This window comes from Peromyscus leucopus, chromosome 6 (genome assembly GCF_004664715.2).
Source record: "Peromyscus leucopus breed LL Stock chromosome 6, UCI_PerLeu_2.1, whole genome shotgun sequence".
Lineage (NCBI taxonomy): Eukaryota > Metazoa > Chordata > Mammalia > Rodentia > Cricetidae > Peromyscus > Peromyscus leucopus.
The window spans coordinates 75,291,361-75,314,146 of NC_051068.1; the positions used below are offsets into that span (position 1 = coordinate 75,291,361).

At 48.3% G+C, this 22,786-nt stretch overlaps 1 protein-coding gene across 1 annotated transcript in view; it reads right to left on the reverse strand.

Annotated features, from left to right (window-relative positions):
* Ptgfrn (prostaglandin F2 receptor inhibitor) overlaps nucleotides 1–22,786 on the reverse strand; it is a 73,614-nt gene that overhangs the window by 49,674 nt on the left and 1,154 nt on the right. The window lies entirely within an intron of this gene.

The following is a 22,786-nucleotide window of genomic DNA, read 5'->3' on the forward strand; positions in this document are numbered from 1 at the left end:
CCCCACCCCATGCTCTTGGATCAAAAGCAACGCTGAAAAGGGAAGTCGAGGCAGCAGGACTGGAATCCAGACCAACAGCCTCCGAGCTCCTCATAGGAGAAAGGGACGCTTCCTGCGCCACTGGTGCACCAGGGCAAGCATCTATCTTCTTGGGGAGAAGATGAGGTCATCCAGGGACTGGACAGCTGCTCCACGTTCAGCTGCTGCTTGTGAGACAGTCACAATGCCAGAGCCAGGGCTGGAGGTGCGGCTCCATGGGAGATCACCTGCCTGGCCAGTGAAAGGCCCCTGGGATCAATCCCCACTACCACAAAGATTAAATTAAAACACTGAGCTGCTCGGCAGTTAAGAACATGCACTGATCTTGTAAAGGAGCTGAGTTCAGGTCCCAGCATCCACTTCTGAGAAGCTTATAATCACTTGTAACTCCAGCTCTGGGAGATCTGACACCGTCTTCTGGCCTCTGAGGACACTTGCACATACATGTGCATACGCACACGAACATACACACATATGCATGAAGAGAGATAGTAATAAAACAAAAGTTTTTAAAAATGAGACGACAGAACCACACAGCTAAAAGCAAAAGGGAAAAAGCACACAGCAGAGACAGAGCCGAAGGGACGGACGTACTGAGGCAGACGTGGATATTAAAATAACCGTGATTTATTAAAGAAGTAACAAGCAGGATTTTACCTGCTAAACTAGGACCCATTAAAATGGAAATTTAAATTCCAGAAGTAAAAAATACAGTAACTAATTAAAGAGTTCACTAAGTGGTTCTGATAGCAGTTTAGAGGCAACAGAAAAGCAGTCAGTGTAAGTAATCCATCTGAACTCCAGGGTGGAAAAAGGATAAAAAACATACAAAGGCCGGGCGGTGGTGGCAGTGCACACCTTTAATCCCAGCACTCCGGAGCCAGACAGGTGGATCTCTGTGAGTTCGAGGGCCAGCCTGGTCTACAGAGTGAGTTCCAGGACAGCCAGAGCTACACAGAGAAACTCCGTCTCAAAAAATCAAAAGACAAAGAAACAAAACCAAAACAAAACAAAATCCAAAAACCCAAAAAGGGAGGATGTGAAACACATGGGGCACAGTAAAAAGGTCACAAATATGTGTACCAAAGTCCCAGAAGGCGTGAGAGGGAGGAAATTCTTGATAATGGTTAAGATTTTTCTTTTTTTTTTTTTTCATTTTTATTTATTTATTTTTCTATTATCAGCTTGATACAGTATAAATTCTTATCCTAACAGTGAAATGTTTCATTGAGGTTTGCCTAGTAATTGAGTAAAACCAAAACTTATTATAAGCCACAGTCACCCTAGGGTCCCCCCTGCTATATAGCCTCCCTGGATCTGTGGGTTGCAGTCTGATTGTTCTTTGTTTTATATCCAGAACCCACTTATGAGTGAGTACATACTATGTTTGTCCTTCTGGGTTTGGGTTACCTCACTCAGGTTGATTTTTTCTAGTTCCATCCATTTGCCTGCAAATTTCATGCTGTCATTGTTTTTCTCTGCTGAGTAGTACTCCATTGTGTATATGCACCACATTTTCTTAATCCATTCTTCAGTTGATGGGCATCTAGGTTGTTTCCAGGTTCTGGCTATTACAAATAGTGCTGCTATGAACATAGTTGAGCATGTATCTTTGTGGTATGATTGAGCATTCCTTAGTTATATGCCCAAGAGTGGTATGGCTGGGTCTTGAAGTAGATCAATTCCCAATTTTCTGAGAAACTGCCATACTGATTTCTACAGTGATTGCACAAGCTTGCATTCCCACCAACAGTGGAAGGGTGTTCCCTTTGCATCCTCTCCAACATAGACTGTCATCAGTGTTTTTGATCATAGCCATTCTGACAGGTGTAAGGTGGTATCTCAGAGCCATTTTGATTTGCATTTCTCTGATGATTAAGGATGTTGAGCATTTCTTTAAATATCTTTCAGCCATTTTTAATTCTTCTTTTGAGAATATGGAAAAACAAAAGACCCAGGATAGCTAAAAGAATCCTGTACAATAAAACAACCTCTGGAGGCATCACCATCCCTGACCTCAAGCTCTACTATAGAGCTATAGTAATAAAAACAGCTTGGTACTGGAAATACAGACCAATGGAATTGAATTGAAGACCCTGATATTAATCCACGCACATATGAACGCCTGGTTTTTGACAAAGAAGCCAAAACTATACAATGGAAAAAAGAAAGTATCTTCAACAAATGGTGCTGGCATAACTGGATGTCAATATGTAAAAGATTACAAATAGATCCATATCTGTTGCCATGCACAAAACTCAAGTCCAAGTGGATCAAAGACCTCAACATAAATCCAGTTACACTGAACTTAATAGAAGAGAAAGCAGGAAGTATTCTTGAATGCATTGGCACAGGAGATCACTTCCTAAATATATGACACCAGCAGCACAGACACTGAGAGCAACAATTAATAAATGGGACCTCCTGAAACTGAGAAGCTTTTGTAGAGCAAAAGACACAGTCAATAAGACAAAAAGACAGCCAACAGAATGGGAAAAGATCTTCACCAACCCCACATCTGACAGAGGGCTGATATCCAGAATATATAAAGAACTCAAGAAACTAGACTTCAAAATACTGAACAATCCAATTAAAAAATGGGCTAAAGAGCTAAACAGAATTCTCAAAAGAAGATTTTTCTTAAACTGAACGATACTCTGCTGCAAAAGCAAGCTATATTACATATCTCAAGCAGGATAAATTCCGAGTGCAGCCCAGTCAGACTGCTGAGAGGCAGAGAAGGGAGCCACAGCACACGTGATAACTGCCATTCAATGGAGACAATGCTCGGGAAACCATGGAACGGCAGTCTTCAAGAGATTTTTTTAAAACATAACTGTCAACCTAGAGTCGCACATGCAGTAAAAGGGTGTGTGTGTGGGGGGGGGTTACTGTTAAGTGGAAAGCAAAATAGATATGCTTTTAACCAATCCACAACAAGAAAGATAATTAATTGGCATCCAAAAGAAACACTAAACAGAGTTCTTCAGACAGAAATAGCTGGTTCATCTTGAAACCATGAAAACATGAGGAGGCAAAAAGAGAGAAATGACTCCGTGGGTGGCACTACAGAGTCTGACCAAATGTCAGTGACATCTTTTGGATTTCAGTCTATATACTTAACAAAAATATACGAGATCCACAGCATACAAAGTAGTAGTAGGGGGTAGAGTGAACTGGAGCTTAGATGTCAATGAACTGTCCCTAGCCCAGAAGTGGTAAAGGGTTCAGTGGTAGGACAGCTCAGTGAGTAAGGACACTTGCCACCCATCCTGATGACCTGAGCCAGATCTGGGGACTGACCCCCGCAAACTGTCTCGGACCTTGTGGGCTCACGTATACACCACACATTTAGTTAAACATCCATAAACATTCAAGCATAATACAAAGCTTAGCCAATTTCAACTTTTCTGCATTCATTCAGCCAACGGTAAATGTGGCTGAAACAGTTACTGGTTACCTGTGTAACAATGCGTGTTTTAATCTCTAGGATAACCGCCAAGATGAAAGGCTGAGTCTGGGGTCAGGGTGAATCTGAAATCACAGCACTTGTGAAGGCAGAAAGATTAGAAGCCAACCTGGACTACATAAGAGTCTATCTCAGACAACCAAACAAAAAGCCGAGGGTGGGATGGAGAAGGGATAGAAAGATACCCAAACTTCCACCTGACGTCACTGCGGCATTGCTCAGGGGTCGACTTCGTAATATGCCGTCTGTGTGTCTCCGATATGCCATACTCTGAGCTGGGCACTGTTTAGGAGACCTCCAGTCCTGCAAACAGACCAGGAGGTAGGTGTTCCCAGCCTGCCACAGACTAGGAGGAAGCTGGATGACTGGCACCAGCCAGCTTAAGTGAGGAACAGAGTCCCTGCCCCAGCTGCTTATACGCTGAGCTATCCAGCACCCACAAGCTGGGCTGGTTCTGCCTCTGTTGGCTCTGTTGGCTCTGAGGGAAGGAGAGGCCCAGCTGGACATTCCTTCTGAAATATTTCCTATTCCCCAATGGCAGTGTGAAGCAGGTGGTAACAAAGCAACAGAAAAATGCGTCATAAAGAGGAGAGGAGAGTGCTAATGAGTAGGTAGGTGAGAAATGAAAGGGTCAGGGCTTGGCGAGACGGCTCACTGGTTACCACTCTTCCAGGACTGAGGTTTGGTTCCCAACACCCGCAGTGGGTGGCTCACAAACCCCTGTAACTCTAGCTCCAGGGCACCTGACTCCCTCTTCTGGACTCCAGGGGCACCCACACAAACGTGTGCATACACATAGACATCAATCAAAACAATTTAAAATCAAAAAATAATCCCAAGTTTCTTTACGTTGCTCCCACACCTATGCTCACTTTGTTTTGGAAGTGATGGCAACTCTAACACACACACACACACACACACACACACACACACGGTGGAAAGGCAACGCAAGCCGTATCTCAAAGTCCTCTCAGAAGGGTGCCTGGAAGCCCTAGGCTCTGACATCTCAGCAGCAGACAGTTAACAATAGAGAGAGCGGACTCTTTCCAGATTACCATATTCCTCCCTTTAGACTAGTCAAGAAAGTAATTAGATGCCTTCGGGTTGGCTGTATCTGGAATAGCTGTTTCGGTGAGGCAGGAAACGCCAGGCAAGGCTTTCAAGGTAAACAACCACACATGCCGCATGTGCGTCGTCGTCGTCGGTAAGTTCTGTCGGCAACCGGTGGAATCATTAAGAGCAAAGAGACGATGAAGACCGAGCTTTATTTATCGATCCCTTCCCACCTCCCCCTGATAGCCACGGGAAATAATTTTATTTCTCGGGTTATCACCAACATTATTCTAAATCAAGACCTGCAGAGTGCGGCCTAGCTACAAAGCATTCTTGCAATCTGTTCCTATTATTGCTCAAATTTTTATCATCTGGCTTTCAGATTGGAGCCATTTGTAAGGTATGTATCGGCTGCTATGACGACAGCGGTATTGGTAAAGCTGAGCCCTGAAATGAGAAGCTCGTGGTGCTTCGTTATCAAAGACGCCGAAACTGTTCTTCCCCAGCCGCCCTAGCAGGAGCCCAGGGGCCCATGGAGTCCTGCAAGGATGTCCCAGTCCTTGTGTGAGCTAGACAGGAATACACACAGAAGCACCAACTTACAAACCTTATAGTGAATGCCTCTGCCAGAGTTCCCGCCTCAACAAATGAAAATCCTTTGTCTCCCTTAAGTCTGCCTCTGAGAGACCTGGCATCGAGGGAGCATGCCAATGTTCATCGAGACAGTCCCTAAGTGATGGGACTCTGCAATGTACACATTAAACAAGTTACAGCCCGCAGAGAATGTGGTTTTAAAGTCACACACGGCCAGTACTTCAAAAATGCCACCCCAAAGCAAATACGGTTCTACTAGAAGGAGCCTTTAAAAGACAAAGCTCAGCTAAGACCTCACTGCGGTGCTGTGGACATGCAATGTCTTCTCTGTGCTCATGTGTCTCAACACAATGGTGGGTTTTGGAGGGTTGTGGAATCTTTAAGATGTGGAACCTAGCTGGAAATATAGTCTGGCTCCCCATCCTGCCTGCTCTTTACCTCTTGTTCCACCGAAAAATGAGATGGTGAAGAATAGCAGAAACACACTCTGGCCACCGAACCACCCACCACCCTCCATCACATCAACCGAATCTGTGAACCAACGCCCTTCCTCTCTTGAAATTGCCTCCTGTTGGCATTTGGTCACACAACAAAAATGACCGATGTACTCACTAAGATACACTAGACAAACATAAATGATTAATTCAATAAACAACCACAGTGCAAGAAGGCCCTGTGCTGGGCCATAAGCACATGGGGTGAGCCTGGAGTCTTGAGGGGTACGCAGTATAATGAAGGGAAGTGCTACCAAGTGCTGTGGGGTTCAAAACCACAAAAGCAAAACAGAGCCGGGAGCATCCCCATCCGCAGGGCTTGGTGAAGGGGGCTTCAGGCAGGGTCATTATTCCAACTGGACCTTTCAGAAGGGGCGGGGTGACTGGGAGGCTGAGCAGACGCATGCAAGAAGAAGGTGACTAAGATAAAGGTAGTGGCCTGAACAAAGACCCATGTGTGGAGCGTGTGCCCGGAGCAGATGTGGGAGCCCGTGGATTACACCGGGGCCTCTCCTCTACAGAGTAAGATGAGCGTCAAAGCCACGGGAACGATCCAACAGAGGCAGCGGCTCTCCGCTGCGCTGAAGGGCTGTGGGGAGAGAAGCCAACGGGAAACGATTAGCCAATAAAAACTATTTTCCAAAGGAAACACCAGAAAACCGGTGAGGTTCAGACAGGCTGTCTGTCCACCAGGCAGCTGGAAGGGGCGGTGTGACTAGCAGGCCACAGTGATGAGGTGAGGTGGTCCAGAGAGTAAAACCTGATTCTCTCAACAATAGTTCCCAGGTCTGCAGACCTCTGCTGTCCTTGACATCCACAAGTCTCTCAGCCTTCAGACGACATTCCCTGGGTCCTTCAGAGGAAAAGGGCGTGACTGTCAGGAGACTGTAACCACCTGAACTAGAACTAATGGGCTCTTCAGTCACTGCTTCTTCCACTGCCTAGGTGGCCATGACCTTTGGCATCACCGACAACCACGGTAAGGAAGACTTTCAGAGACGGGGGACCACCGCAGGAAGACTGTCGGAGATGGGGGAACACCACAGGAAGACTGTCGGAGATGGAGGACCACCGTAGGAAGACTGTCAGAGATGGGGGACCACCGTAGGAAGACTGTCGGAGATGGAGGACCACCTCAGGAAGACTGTCGGAGATGGAGGACCACCACAGGAAGACTGTCGGAGATGGAGGACCACCGTAGGAAGACTGTCGGAGATGGAGGACCACACAGGAGACTGTCGGAGATGGAGGACCACCACAGGAAGACTGTCGAGATGAGACACCACAGGAAGACTGTCGGAGATGGAGGACCACCGCAGGAAGGCTGTCGGAGATGGGGGACCATCGTAGGAAGACTGTCGGAGACGGAGGACCATCGTAGGAAGACTGTCGGAGATGGGGGACCACCATAGCCGAGGAACAAACTCTCGGGCCATATTTCACAGCCTGGATTACTGAACTCAACCTGACCATGCTTCCAGTTCTGGGACCTTGGAGAGACTGTGGCAGGCTGAAGCCACATAAATCTTTAATGCTACATTCCGGAACAGTGGGGTTTGGATTGTGTCACCTCGGCTAAGCTCAAACGACATTTTCCAGAATCCTCTTCTCTCTGTAACTCCAGGTTTGAGTTGGCCGAGACAGGCTCTGTGTGGGAGTTGGGCAGTAGGGGAGAAGCTGCAGGCCTTCCGCTCTGGCGGTCCTCACGTGACAGGCAGGGGGACAGAGCAGACCCTTTCTCTTTCTCTCCTGTTTCTTCCCAGATGTTGCTCTTATGGACCCCATGACGCCCCAAAACACTGGGTACTTGGATGCAAGCTCAGAAGTAAACAGTGAGGTAGAGACCCTTCATGTAGCTAGAGTTTTCCTGCCTGGCCCACAGTCAGGACAAATCTTTGTCACCCGCCAGTTCCACAGCTGCTCAGACCCAACCAAGTAAACACAGAGACTTATATTGCTTACAAACTGTATGGCTGTGGCAGGCTTCTTGCTAACTGTTCTTATATCTTAAATTAATCCATTTCCACAAATCTATACCTTGCCACGTGGTTCATGGCTTACCGGTGTCTTCACATGCTGCTTGTCCTGGCGGCAGCTGGTAGTGACTCCTTCTGCCTTCCTGTTCTTTCTTTTCTCCTCTCTGTTAGTCCCGCCTATACTTCTGCCTAGCCACTGGCCAATCAATGTTTTATTTATTGACCAATCAGAGCAACACATTTGCCATACAGAACATCCCACAGCCCTTTCAGATCCTTACAACAGTCCCCCTGGAGACTCCACACTGCTGGGTTCCAGATTCCTCCACAGTCCTCAACTTGTCCACTCACCCAAGCACAGGAGGGTCAATCAGTGACTGCCTTCCAACCCCGCTTTGAGACTCTAGCTCTTCCCGTCGTAGTTGTGTGAACTCTAATTCCTATCCCATAATATTCATCATGGCTCCACTTCCCTGCTGGAACTTACCCAAGTGTTGTTGAGTAGACATCTACACCCTAAGGACTCAGAACCAAGCAGAACCGCCTGACGGAACGCTGCTCCCTACAGTTTGCACACTGTGCTCACAGGATTTAATACTCACCCTGGAGAGGATTAAATAAGGCAACTGAGGTTCCAAAAAGTCATATGACCAAATGATAAGTTTCACAAAAGAGAGAGAGAGCAAGAGCAAGAGAGAAGAGAGAGAGAAAGAAATGTAAAAATACCACTTTGAGGCAATCTGTAACGTTGACTAAACAGAATAACCCAATAAACACACAATGATTTAAACTGATTCTCTGTCCGTGGACCACAGACGGAAAAGGCTGAAGCACCACCTACCCACAAGGATTAGTTCAGCACATTCTACAAAATTAACAGCTGCCAGGGGCCCAGGCACTGCCTAGCATCCCTTGCTACTCAGCCATTCTCCATCCTCTCCACGTACACACTGGCCAGCTTTGCCTGCCAAGTTCCGTGTGAACACCTGGTCCTCCTCTGAGCTGCGTGCTTAAAGAGAACGGGAGAGCGCCGAGCTTCAACCTGCAGACAGGCATGAAAGACACCTGAGCTGATTCTAGGGCAACGCTCCCCCACTCACTACTTGGTTAGCTTTTTTGTCTTACTATTTCTTAAACCAGTCTCTCCTCTTCCTGACTGGTGTGTCCCTCCTCCCCAGCAAGCCTGCAAGACCTAGAACCTGTTCTTGAGGTTCAAAGACTTTGCCAGGTACCGTGGGTGGCATGGGGTCTATGCCAGCTTCCCTGATGAGGCGCAGTAAAGGGCTGAGTGTGACTGTTTATCATGCAAGGAATTAAACGAAAAGATTCTGGGTTAGTCTGCATGGCTTTTAAAGAAAAGATTACATCAGTGAGATAGGAATGAACATGCCTTGCCTTCACAAACTCTTCACTGCACACCTCTTGTGTATAGAGCCATATGAACTGATAGGATCCCTGTTGGTTGATGAACAGGTCAGTGGTGCAGCACAGCTTGGGGCAGAGGAATCCTGCAATAAGTATCAAGTAGTTAAAGGAACAGAGGGACCTAAAGCCTTTCAGGTGATGCGTGGGACTCTTCTCAATCATATGACATTTTCTCCAGCCTCAGCCTTTCCCTTTTGACAGAGAACAATGACCTCCATAAAGCCCAAGCTCAGAAACCATGAGATCAAGTTACCAAAAAAATAAGTAAGTAAGTAAGTAAATTTAAAATAAAAATCTACTATGTTTTCAGTTAGTCTATGATTTTGTGTTGGGCCACATGCATAGCTCTTCTTGGCTGCATACAACACACACCCTGCCTACAAGTCATTCTTTATTTCAGCTGCAAGCTTTGGATCGGGTGGAATGGGACACACCTGTAATTCCAACACTTGGGAGGTTGAGACAGAAAGAGCATAAGTTCAAGGCCAGTCTGAGATATATAATGTGTTTAGGACCAGCCTGTGCTAAATAGGAAACCTTGCCCAAACAAAACAAAACAACAAAACCAAAACAAACAAAAAAACCCACACACAAAACAAAAAAGCTAAGAAGCATTTATAAATCAGGTATTTCTCTCCCCACATTCTTCCATCTGCTTAGAAAACCCATCTCTTCTCAGCCAGACAAAAACCTAGTGAATAGCATGACTTCATGAGCGCAAAGGAGTCCACAATGCTGAAGCCCCAGCGCCCACCCAGGGAGAATTCACAAAGTGGCTGCCAGAGCCGCCCGCCCGTCAGCACTCCAGGCTTGAAGCAGTCTGTCTCCCACCCTCGCTGGGTGTGAGACCTACAGGGACAGATGGCACACCACATCCCCAGCCCAGCCTGATGACGTAGTAACTGTGGTCACTCTGATCTCCACGAGTTCCTGGAATTTCAAAGGAATATTGGACCTTTGGTTCCTCATCCAGGTGGGTTAATAGGAGTATTTAACCTCATTAATTTTAGAAAGAGTCCCTCACTGAGACATTTTCAACCAAGCTCTTGGCTGAGCTCATCACAGGAAGTGAAGGGCACATGTCTGGAGCAAGGATGACACATGGCAGAGTCAGTGAGATGGGCTACAAGCACCAGAGCAAGTGATATCCTGTCAGTCTCAATGTTCTCAACACCAACTCCCCACCATGCCAGAGCACTCGTCTTTGAGACAGTAACAGCCACTGACTGGGTGCTTAGAGCCTTAATGAAAGGTTCTCTCCATGGGCATGTCACTAAAGCCTTTAGAATGCATGGACAGATGCAGAGGTAACCCCAGCAGTGACACAAATGGGCAAAGAAGCACACCTGTGTTGTGGACGATTCCTTTACATGGGGTGAAGATGTGTCACTGTGATTGGTTGTTGTAGAATATTATTTTAAGGTGTGCTACTTTTGTTTATGTTGCATTTGTTTAACTCTGTGAAGCTGTGTTACTGTGCCTGTGTAAAACACCTGATGGCCTAACAAAGAACTGAATAGCCAATAGCAAGGCAGGAGAAAGGATAGGCAGGGCTGGCAGGCAGAGAGAATATATAGTAGGAGAAATCTGGGAAGAAGTAGTAGTAGCCAGAGAAGGAGGAGGACCCAGGGACCAGTCATCCAGCTACACAGCAAGTCACAGAGTAAGACTAAGATTTACAGAAGTAAGAGAACAGGAAAAGGCCAGAGGCAAAGGTATACGGGATAATTTAAAGAAGCTGGCAAGAAACAAGCCAAGCTAAGGCCAGACATTCATAATTAAGACTAAGCTTCCGTGTGTGATTTATCTGGGAGCTGGGTGGCAGTCCCCTAAAAGAGCAGAAAACAAACAACAACAATTGGTTTAATAAAGAGCTGAATGGCCAATAGCTAGGCAAGAAGAGGTTAGGCAGGACTTCCAGACAGAGAGGCAAGACAAGGAGATGAATCTAGGTGGGGGATACCTGCGGAGCACGCAGGAGGAGAGGTAAAAGCCATGAGCTGCGTGGCAGCATGTAGGTTGATAGAAATTGATTATTTTAAGTTATAAGACCTAGTTAGAAACAAGCCTAAGCTAAAGCTGAGCTTTCATAATTAATAAGATGTCTCTGTGTTGTTGTGGGGTTTTTTTGTTTTTGGTTTTTTTTTTTTGTTTGTTTGTTTTGTTGTTGTTTTTGTTTCTTGTGAACTGCGGGCCCAAAGAAAAATCCACCTACACACCTGCTTTCTTAGCCTTTCTGCAAAAGCACCTCTACCTGAAGTAGCAGAACGCTCCACAACTTCCTTGACTGTTTCCAAACTTTCAGTCTTTAATGACCCTCGGCCATTTCTCCAATGCCACCTCTCCTCCCATGGATGTCAAACCTGTCAGTTAAGGAGTCAGGGGACCGTGTCTATGTCCTTATGTGCCCCAGGTTCTAGAATAATGACTGGCACAGGGTAGATAATAAATAACAGGTCTGAATGAGGCAGACAGTGAGACGTGGCACAGGCTGCAGGCGGCAGGCAGCGGCCTCACTGCCCTACCCTGAGACGTGGCTCGGAGCTGGCTGCTTGCTACAACAGCGATGACAAGCAGACGGGCTGTGGCTGGGACCAACCAAGCCACAAGGTGCTGGAAGCAAGCACTGGGGAGAAGGAAGTCTCTTCTCTTCACTGTGGACATCAGGATGAGGCTTGGGGAGGTGTGTGTGGGGGGGATGCTGTTGTTGGGGCGGGAGAGGCTACACCAACCCCACAAAGGGAGGAAGGGGTGGGGACAGTGAGGGGACAATACTGAGAATCTAAGAGTGGCGTGTCTTCCACACAAGCTGCCAAGAGAACAGAGGCGATCCATGGGAAGGATGGAGACTTTCTCACTGTGTGTGTGTGTACACCATATGAACACTATGTAATATTCACATAAACCTGAGGTACTTTCAAAGCATATAGGTACATCCAAGCATACAAAGACTCTACACTGCACACTTAGATGAGCAAGAAGCCTCTCTGCCTCTGTGACCCTCCAGGGATGCCCAAAGAGAGGAACTTCCCCATTTACTTATGCACCAGGCACCACACTGCACTTCCTGGGACTCATACCGATGTTTCAGATAAACCTGTTTGTGGGATAAATGGTTATTAAAGTGGGACTCCAACAAATAAGCTACGCGACTCCATAAACCTTGTTTCCGTAGAAAACTAACTAACGCCCCAGCCTTCCTCTCCTCGGGTGATAGTCCTCTGAAGAAACGCTGTGTTAAACGACCTAAGGGGAACATCAGTAATTGTTTGGTGAGCTGTTTTCCTTGTAAGAAACAACCAAAAATAGGCTTATGGCTTGACTTATCACCTTCATTTAACAGGCTGGCTTCCTGGAAGCCCCAGAAGACTTCACGTGCTGTGTGTATGCGCGCGCGCGTGCGGCTCAGGATGCTCTGTGGGCGCTGACGACGCTGCCAACACCTTTCAGGGTGACTTTGCACACACAGTCTTCCGCTCCACCCACTCCCCTTCCCGGAATTTAATATCCACAGCCCCTGAGGTCTCTTACTTTCTCAGCTTAAGTCAGCTAATCCCTAAATGGGATGCCAAGCTGGACACATTCATCTCCTCCCAGTGGTCATTTTCCTGCCTGAACACCTCTCCACTCTCTGGCCCACCTGCTCTGTGACACTGTCCCCTAACAGCCCCTGGCCCCAGTTACACCCCTTTAATTCTGATGGCCATGTGCACAGCCATCAAATAACTCATTCACTCAGACCCTTAGAATCACCTAGGATCCACCCCTCTGCTCAGTTACAACTGGCTCCATTTCTTCTTCGAGCTGCATTTAATTCCTTTGTAATGTGTCATGGTGTTGGGAACGTGGTAAATATTCCCCGGTGCTGCTGAGGGAAAGCAGGAATGCCTTGTATTGCAGAGGAGACCAGCAGTCAGGCACAAATCATTTGTTCCTAGAGCCACAGCTGTGCCCACTGACTAACATGACAAAGTGTCCGCCATGTACCCGGCCCTGGGTCAGGCATCATCGTCTTAACTTGGATTTACAGTATGGATTTCTCAATCAAGGATGACAGACTGTAATGTCTTCTAATAAATAAAAAACATTTGGATGTGCCAGCTTTCAGAAAAATGGAAAAATGAATAGCTGTGCCAAGTGCTTTTTTTTTTTTTTTTTTTTTTTTTTTTTTTTTTTTTTAGCTCCTCACTGCAATATAAGCTAAGAGGCAACACCCTGGATCAACACCAAGTCCAACGTCACCCCTGGTCATCCTGGGAGACAATGCATTTAGAAAGCAAGGCTGACCCCATCACCTCTAGAGCAGGGCAAAGTAGCAAGCTATTAGCACACAGAATTCACTCCTAAAGGGGGCTCTTTTGTCAATATCAACACACAAAACAAGTGAGACAGCATTGCTGGACTTCGCTGCACCTCAAAGCAGCCAGGGAGGGCTGGGCAACAGCCAAGACGCATCAAGTCATAGGCCAGAAGCACAGCTCCTCCCAGTATCTCACAAGCTTTCTAGGACGCCTCCCTCAGTGGGTTGGCGCCTAGCAACAATCTTGAACCCTCCCCTTTCAGACCAAGGGAGAAGGAAAACCTTCAGGAACCCCAGGGCTCGTGTGGGAGGGGGAGGGGGTGTCAGAATTTGAACGCTCCTACCCCTCCAGGAAGGGTGTCAAATCCAGAACAGTGTCAGTGGTGAGACGCATTTGAATACCTGTATCCCTTCTTGCTGTATGTACGGACAGGGTGACACATGCTTGCAACCCTTGGGAGGCGGAAGCAGGGACACCATGCATTTGAAGCCAGCATGGGCAGGAGCGGGCAGGGAAACAGAGAGCAGTAAGGGAGGGAGGGGAGAGGCAGATAAACAAGGAGAGGGCACCAGCTGGGTAAGCGCACAGGCGCAAGCACATTTCTGTAGGGCAGAGCCATCCATCAGGCTCTGTAGGAGACCCAAAGGATAAAGGTAGAAGAAAACACAAGTTACATTTCGGAAGGTCGGGACTTAATCACATAATCCCTACCTACTAACCCTGAATATCCTCCGTCAAAACTTTACAGCGCCAACACATAAATGGGCAGTAATATAATTAACAGTCAGCCACTTTCAAATGCTGTATGGGTTTTACCATTTCTGGGATGGTTTTCTATTCCCCTAGACATCAGTCCGGAAGCCCAGCTAACCTGGGGATGAGGACCCCTGAACCCCAGAGAGCCTAGAAAGAGATCCCATCTCACAGCACAGGAAATGAGCTGGGAGGAGGGCCAGTGGCTCCTTCTACACTACACAGACAGAAGAGCCCTTGGTGGCACCAACCGGTGACCAGCCCCAGGCCAGCCAAGCGGGACACAACACCCAGGCATGGGCTGCAGACTTGAGCAGGGCTGGGAAAGATGGCAAGCAGCCAGCAAAGCCAGGACCAACCAAGAGGCCCATATGGCCGACCGTGGGAGTCCACACGCTCCAAGGAGTCTGGAGATGGAAGGGGGCCCTTCAGGACCAGCTAAACTAATCCTTTTCACAGGAGCTAAGAGCTACTCAGCAATTTGTTCAAGGTCAAGAAACTAGTGAGGAGAAGGAAGGAGGCCAGGACCCAAGCCTCGGGTCTTAAAAGACAGTGAGACGATTGTTAGCACACGCTAGCTGCTTGTATCAACTCCTCCTCGTGTGCAGAGATCCATTTGACTGACGTGTGCGTTTGTTTCAACAGCTGTCACTTCCAGTGTGACCCTGGGCAATTTATGTCACTGTGCCTTGGTTCCCTCACCTACCGAGTGAGGTTAATAATGGTGCGGTTACAAAGCCTATTCAACAAGTCAATACATGGAAAGTGTAAAGCCTGGTCCACGCCAAACACTACATAGAGGAGAGAAGGAATTTCCTAGAGAATTCTTCTATCGGTTGCTCCCCAGCCCCGGCTTATCGCATTCACCAGTTTTCACCATTTTCCCCACCACACCCGGAACTGAGGCTTCTAAAGAGTTGCATGGCTCTCTTGCTGAGGTCCACCCTAGTCTCCTATTGGAGCTAAACTGACCAAAACCGCAGGAAGACTGATGAAATGCTTCCTTGGCGACTGGCTGTCCCATCTATCGCCCCACAGACTTCTAATATTGGAGCTTCTAGATTCTGGACCCTCAAATCCCATGCCGAGTCACCAAGCCTTGAAGTCTCAGTCACCTGTCTGTCCTGCTTGCTCTCCTTGGCCAACCTTCCCTGTGATGTTCTCAGCGGCTCCCTCGAGTCCTTGGTCCCCCTTCCTTCTAACCTCATTCCATGGAAAGGCATGATGTCATCCCTCCTAGGTGCCAAATTTGGTGGATTAAACACAAAACCAAGCTGGCCGTTTCCGCTGCATGCCCACACTATCCCCGTCGTTCCTTGCTAACTGAGTACCTCCCACGTCCACAAAGCCCAGCTCTGACCCGCTACACCGCCGTGACCTCTGCCCCAGTGCTCACTGAGAAAGCCGGGCTGCCATATATTCTGTGTGCTAAGCACCCTCACAGACCAGGACTTCCCACTCATTAGTGTGCAGCCGAGCCTCCTAGGAATATGTTCAAAGGCAGACTCAGATTCAGCAGATTAGACTGGGTGTGGAAAGTCCCCCCCAGGGAGCTGCTGTGGTCCCAGACAACACTAGAAATGTGTATGTATTAACTGGAATGCTTGCGTTTTAAAGATAATTTTTATACTGATGATAATCCTACAAGAGAGGCACTCTTCCCATTTCCCAGAGATGGAAAGTAGGGTTCAAAGTAGTAAAGCAACTTGCCTACGGTCCACAGTCCAGGAGGCAGGGTTCAAGGGAAGGCTGGTTCCAAAACCTAGACCCAATTGTTTTTTCTCCACGTAAGTTCTTTTCAACTGGGAGTTGGGGTGGGATGGGAAGGGTACTGAGTACAGAAAGAGTTTGTAGATCATACATGTAATCATTTGTCTGTAACAAATTCCTGAAGCCTTCTTCAGTAATACGGACGGAAAGAGATGGGTGACACAATGGCACCGATGGGCTGGACGTGTGGCTCAGTGGTACGAGCATGCACAAAGCCCAGTACCACAAGTACTTTTCTTTCTTTGTTTTAAAATAATTTTTTTCAAAACTCACCCAAGGGAGCTAAATGAGATGCCTCAGTAAGCTGAGGACTTGCACACAACCACAAAGACCTGAGTCTGATTCCTAGCACGCAGGTAAAAAGCCAGGTGTGACGCACATTAGTAAGGCCAGCACTAGTGCGGGGGAGATAGGTGAATCCCTGGGGCTCTCGGGCAAGCAAGCCACGCATGCATGCACACACACATACATGCATACATGCATGCATGCACGCGCCCACACAAGACACAAAAATAAATGCCAGGGAGTAAGTTAATTCTACTGATTCAGACGTTAGATAATACCCAAAAACTATAGACACGCAGAGAAGAAAGAAAAAACCATACAGAAAACTTCTCCCTACAATGTCTGGGGACTGTGGGGACATTCTAGGCTTCAGAGGCTGAGAGGACTTCAGGAACCATGTTCCACACTAAACCATTCCTCACAAATTCTGCCTGTTCCTCCCCCCAACTCTCCCTGGACCGTGCAACGCCAAGAACTTGCGTTGGGCTCCAACTTCGTGTCCCTGTTCTCTGGAGTCCACCTAGGACTCAGTCATGCTTATTCCTCTCTCGGGTTGGTTTTCCCGGTGCCTCTTCCACACGCTCGTGTCCCCTGGACCACACTGAACAGATGCCACCTCCACAGCAGTCTTCCACTTGCCCCTCCGTGAGTGGGCCCCCGGTGTCAAGAATGTCCTCCCTGACCCACAGACTCCTCAGCATTTCGTTTTCAAACCCACCTTGACTGCGTAGTCAAACTTCAGGGTCCCAACCCAAGGACAGCCTTTCGGGGCCTGCATCCACAGACGAGAACCTCCATGCCGGGCCCACGCTTTTCCCTCTTTATCCTGGTTTGCAGCAGCGCTCTCCGCCCCCACTCCCCTCTTTAGCACGCTCCACTCATCTCTGCCTCACTTCCAAGGGGGTGCGCTCATCGCTCTTTTCCCAAGCCTCGGATGACTACTTCTAGAACTTTCCCTTCTGACCTGCTGTCAAACCAACTCTTGGACCCACTTTCTGTGAAGGTCCTAACCTCACAGCTAGTACGCTGTGTCACCATGTAAGGGAGACCTGAGTTTGCCCTGCTCCGGTCACTTCTGAGTCCCCCAGCACTCAAGAGGCCGACCTGTGTAAACTGACCCTGGCTCAGGATCTGCCACTAAGCTGCTTAGCTTCTTCCTTCCCTTCCTACTTTCTTCTGCTGCTTCTCTCCCCACCCCCACTCCCCGGCCAGCCCCCAAAGTCTCCCTATACAACCCAGGCTAGCCCTGAACCTTCTGCTTCTGCCTCTATAAAGCTGGGATTAGCAGCAGACACCATCAAACCTGACTCCATTTCCATCTTCAAATAGCTCATCCTGAGGCAGGGGTGGGAGTGCTGAGGTTCCCTAAGTGAAAGCGATATCCACTAGCCTTCATCATCGCATTCAGCAATGATACTATCTACAAGGTTCAAGGGCTTAGAGACCACCTTTGATCATGGGCTCCCAGGGCCGGCCACCAGAATACAGATACACCTACAACCCATATGGAACGGACAGGGATCCCTCACCCCAGCCCACAGGCTGTGAAGTGCTGGCCTACTCCAGCTTTAAGGAAGAACCATACCATTTCCAAGACATTCTTGGCTCATGGTTGCTTTTAAGGTCTGAGACGTAACCTCTCTGTCCGCAAAGTGCTTCTATGTCATTTAGATTCCATGGCAGCACACACTCTGCAACGAACCTTGAACCTGTGAGCACAGACGCTCTTTAACGTTCTCAACCAGCTTCACCCAAGATAGAGCAGAGCACCTGATGATGCCCGGTCCCTCGATCCCCCGAAACCTTCCAAGCGATGCCAACACTTCCACGTTCCTGCTTACAGAGGTGTAAAACAGACTGCAGGTACAGCATCGGAATGTCGTGCTTAAACTTGAATCGTGCCACTTAGCGACTCCGTGATCCAGCACACACACTCTAGGAGCACTGGGAGACATCAGCATTCAAAGAACAGAAATACACACTTCCATTGTCTTTTTGTCTCCTGGAAATCACACTGTGGGATGTGACAGCATTTGCCACTGGGTCTGAGCCTGCTGCTTCCCCAAGACTACAATTGATGTGTGGATGTGTTGGTGGGGGGTAGTCCAAGATCTAAAAAAAAACCTAAAAAACAAAAAACAAAACACAAAAAACACTGACTGTGCCAACTCCAGCACTTCGCCTTTTCCAGAAGATAAATTATTTAGAATTTTTTGCCAGTTCGAGTTATTTTCCCAAAGCCGAGTCAAATGGCCCTAGCAGCAGCCCTGCCTTAAAGAAACCAATGCAATTAAACCAAACAGCTATGAACTGGTCCTGACAGCTTCCACCAACTTCATTTGATAAAGTGAGACGCAGACGCAGACACACTCCGACAGACAAGCCCACACTTTATTCACTGCCAGACGCTGCGCCAATACGTAAGTATAGATTCAGCTATAGGGAGAGAAATCAGCTCAGCAGCTCATCACTACAACCAAATAGCCATATAAAAGCCGCCTAGCCCAACTGCCTTGTAAGGAGTATCACCGACAGCTACAGCTCCTATCCAGCAAGCTAATAAGAATAATTATAGCCAGGGCAAGCATTCATCAGCTTGGCAGATACAGGAATTCTGTTAACAAGGCTGAAATAAGTGCCAAGGAATCTCTGAAGACCACAGCACTTCAAAGGCTGTTTAAGCTAGAGGGATTCACGCATGGTTCTCCTGCGAGCTTTCTTCCTTATCCAGTGCCCTGTGGAGCAGCCAGCTTCACATCAGCCCCATTCCTCTGAGCAGGCATGAGGACCTGCACGGGCTGCAGACTGTCACATCTGAGAGGTGCATGCTTGACACCACTACTCCCTTCTGGATGGCACCTGTGCCCTGCACGCCCCGGATCCTATTTTTAATGACTGCTTTGTTTTCTACCCATGATCATCTTTTCTTCATCTAAATGAATCTCAAACAGTCTGCAGCATAATGGGCATGGTGAACCATGGTCAGGTGATCCTTAGCAGAGACAGGATGGAGTTTGGCCATGATTGAACATGTTCTTCCACTCTTCTGGGCACCTAGTCCCTCATCTAGAAGATGACAAGAACTGAACCTTTCCCAAGATGTGATGACTGACAGAGTCAAGCGTATCCAAAAGCCTGACACTCAAGTGACAGCTACTGGTGCTCTGTGCCTTTCAGGTTGCAAAACCCTCACAGAATGGCCACCGGAAAAGAACAAGGCTGGGGAGGAGGATCAACAGCAGAGTGTACAGGTCCTGGTTTCATTCTCAAGTACCACCCAAAAAAAGGACTTAGTTTATCTTGTACCATGCATCCTCTAAAACTGACAAGGACTGCTTGGTGCCCCTCCAAATCCCAAATCCATCCTTCCGTTTTCTACAGTGGCTGGCAGATGGCTGCCAGGTTCCTCTGTGTTTTTCAGCTTCCCTTGCAGCTAGTGTGACATGGAACTTAACAGATACACTCTGTCTCCCACGGAATATGCACAAAAATGGCATCACTCCCAAGCTTGGCCTATGAAGTGTCCATTACGATATCCAAGCTGGAAAAGGATATCCTTGGAGGGGCTGGAAAAGTAAGCATGAAAAAATATCGTGATCTTAAAAACCGGGAGCTAAAGGGGTCACCAACCTGGGACCAGAAGAGTGTGGAGGAAACAAGAGGCCACCCAAGCTTTCCCTCAGGAGCGCTCCCTGGCCACTGTTACAGAAAAAAATAAAAAAGTCCTATTGTTTGAGCCACCATGCTAGGTAGGAGCGGGAGTGTATCTGTTAAGGCAGTTTAACCTGCCTAATTAGCATAATACTCTTGTACAGCAATTGAATTTGAAAATATGGATGTGATGCATGTGTCACTTAAAAGCTATTTCAGTGGATTCGCAACTTCTTTTAAGCTATAGAGAATATATTAATCACCCTCCACAATCTCTAGGTCTGACGCTGCACACCAGTTGAGGACTTAGCCGCCCCGTGTTGTGTTAGTTTCACCCAGCAAGCTCTTCATGGCTCCCTACTTCCAGGTGCCCAGGTGGTCAAACACTCCCTATGTGTTAGACCGCCTATTACTAAGAGAATAGAAAGAGAGCAAGACCAATGGGTTCCCTGGCCCTGGGAGATAAATCAGGTGGAGACGTAAGACCCAGGGACAGACAATGACAATCAGTGTCATGAACTGAAGCCATGACATAAAACACAGGCTGCCTGGCCACCCCCAGGGAGCCAACAATTCACAGGCCAGACTAGTCCACACAGCGCACAGAGCCTCCGGCACCTCCCCCTAAGCCACCCCACCCCCAAGCCCAATCATCTCATCCTCTTCCCATCCCATTACATGGAACTCGGGTGCCATTTCTGAAGGAGCCACACACTTCACTCACCCACACTTTCTGCTTTTCCCCAGAGCCCGCGACGCTCTTCTAGCCTTCCTTTCAAAATTCTAATTATCCTCAAGGCTCAGCTCAAATGTCACCTCTTCAGCAAAAGCAACCCCAACCCAAGACAAAATGAATCCCCCCTCCTCCCTGCTTCTCCCCCAGTGCCGGGCTGGTGTCAGGGGTGGTATTGTTTTGATCACCTGACCACTCAGCTTCATCAAACACTCAATGAGGCGGTGGCGCTATACCCTGGTCATTTGCTGGGGGACTCCCAATACTCAACACACTGTCACAGAGAGCAGGCACTTAAGAAATGGCCTGTCGAATAAGGGATGAAGGCGCGACACAGACAAGGAGCTGAGACTGAGCAGTTCTGGCCTGATCCTCGTCGGTGGGCTTAGAGAGAAAGCTTCAAGGGGGGATGTGAGCTTCAGGGGCAAAGGGAGATACACAGGGAAGAGGCCAGGAGGAGGGCTAGAAGGCACAAGAGAGACCATGAATGTTAGCAAACAGGTGCTTAGAATGAAAGAGCTAAAGCAGAAGGAGTAGGGAGCGAGCACAAGAGGCGTCTCCTGGTAGGAAAATCACAAGAGCTCAGTGCACACAGGAGAGAGCCCCAAAATCATCCACCGGAAAAATGGTCACCTTAGAAGGGAGCTGGAGGAAAAAAGGTCAACATGAGGGGTCAGAAGCTGGCTTGGTGGGGCACCTCCAGGACCTTGGCTAAGGCGGGGTGTGGAATGAGTGGGGTGTGGGGCTCCCTCAGAAGGTGGACACAGCTTGAACCTCTGCTTGGGAAAAGCTACAAAACAAAGGGCCCGGGCACAGGTGGAGGTCACAGAACAGACGATCGCCAGGCAAGTAGCAGTGACATCAAGATTCTATCCTGGGAGCCAGACCTGAGGGAAGATAACCGTGCTTACCAACACACTCCATTTCCGGATTCAGTGTGTCTGGAGAATGATGGAACACTGGGAGGCTGCCTCTGGGGTCAGACGGAAGCTGCACCCAGTGAGGTGCCGAGGGGCAGTTTGCAGGCTGCACATCAATAGTTCAGAGAATTGTTGGTGAACCTGCACTAGCCAGTGACTCCCAAAATTCCTTACGTCTCATCAAGGTTGGATGCATGAGTATACTACCACAATTTCCCCAAGCTGTACTTTTTTTCCCTGTGTTGTTGGCTGTGGTTTGTTTGTGCATTTGTTTGGAATGAGAGACGGAATCCAGAGCCTAGCAAAGCTACACAAGCCCTCTTCCACAGAGCTACAACCCCAATGCGCTCAAGGGCATTCTTTTTAAACTTCTACCCCATGCTACCCTCCTAACTGGTTCATACACAGACTGCAAACTGACCACTCTAGGAAAAGTCATTCACATAAACCACAAAGTGAGTAGCAGATGGGAGTGGTGCCCTGCACAATCTGTGCAGCCATAGGGCCGTGGCCCTGCTTGACCCGGACACGAAAGCCAATTACATGGTGTGGACCATCCCCAGCAATTTGCAACAAACACAGAACTTCTAAGGGCAGGCGCCTAGCAGGGGAAAATTTAAAAAGTGTGAATCAGAAACCACAGAGGACCACGGGATGCCTTCTGTATATGGGCTGTGGCTGAAGAATTGTGGCTAGATGAGGTCTTGGAGGGAGTCATTTCCAGAAAAGCCCTCAGAGGTAAAGCATCACACTAGCAGCTAAGAAAGACTAGTTTGCAGGCAGCCAGGACTCATGGGGGCTGGGACAGTGAAGTCCTAATGCCAGCAGGAAGGGGGTGGTGGAGGGAGGCCTCCACTGGGACCCTCAGGCCACCAGAAGTGCAGTAATTTAGCCTATATGCAGCTGAGGCCTGGCCGGGATAGACAACGCACAACACGTGCCCTGCTAAAGACTGAGCTCTGTCTTCTGCAGAGGCTTGGAAGGGAACCTAGAGCTGAGTCTGGAATTCCGCTTGCCCTAGATGACACTGATCACAAGGATCCAACCATATAACCGCACTTAGGGATCTGCCTTCCTGTACCACAGCAGGCACTAAATAAATACATCTCGTGGCTGGTTAAAATCACCCTGTGTGTATCTACGTGAAGATGGTGTCTGTGTAAGGAGTGAATGGAAAATGGAGAGAGGGGGGGGAAGCCCAGGAAAGATTCCTAGGGTGGGGGGAGGACATTGGGCCGAACCACGGGAAGGCACCAAGGGTTTCCGGAGGGTAGAAGAGAAAGGGGCAGTAACAAGGGAAGTAACAGGTAGAAAAGTTGGGGA